Here is a 440-nt window from a genome sequence, read left to right on the forward strand (position 1 = left end):
TTTATTTTTTTTTTTTTATTTTTTTTTTACAAAAAAAAAAAAACCCAAAAAACCCCACTCCCGCAGCAGTTAAATAAGAAAACGGAAAAGCTGTGGAAGCAAAAGCCAGGTTTCTCACGGCAGCTACAAGGCTTTCAAAGAAGCGTATGCATTGTATCAGAAAGAGCCCGTTCCTGTAGTGATGGAGAAGAACGTACCATCCAGTTCTGCGGGACAGCAGTACGTAAAAGATAACGCCTGACTTTGGTTTTCCCGCTCCAAAATAGTCTGCTGCTTCACTGGGTGAAGGTAAAATCCCTCTAACGCGTTTTTGCAAGTTTGCCATGTTAGATAAGAGCGTGACTTTGATGTCTTGATGTAGTTGCGAAGCGAAACAAACCGGGCAGAGACAGGGATTTCAGCTGGGGGGGTGGGGTGGGGGGGGTGAGCTTCTCGCGGGG

General features: G+C 45.2%; 1 long non-coding RNA gene across 1 annotated transcript in view; it reads left to right on the forward strand.

Annotated features, from left to right (window-relative positions):
• The first annotated feature begins 165 nt into the window (after positions 1-165).
• Positions 166-440, forward strand: part of LOC118451658 — a 3,904-nt gene continuing 3,629 nt past the window's right edge. The window contains exon 1 of the long non-coding RNA XR_004841174.1: positions 166-288. This is a non-coding gene — a long non-coding RNA (uncharacterized LOC118451658). The remainder of the gene's footprint in view (positions 289-440) is intronic.

The sequence above is a fragment of the Egretta garzetta genome, unplaced genomic scaffold, assembly GCF_000687185.1.
Source record: "Egretta garzetta isolate BGI_Z169 unplaced genomic scaffold, ASM68718v1 scaffold81, whole genome shotgun sequence".
In the NCBI taxonomy this organism is placed as follows: domain Eukaryota; kingdom Metazoa; phylum Chordata; class Aves; order Pelecaniformes; family Ardeidae; genus Egretta; species Egretta garzetta.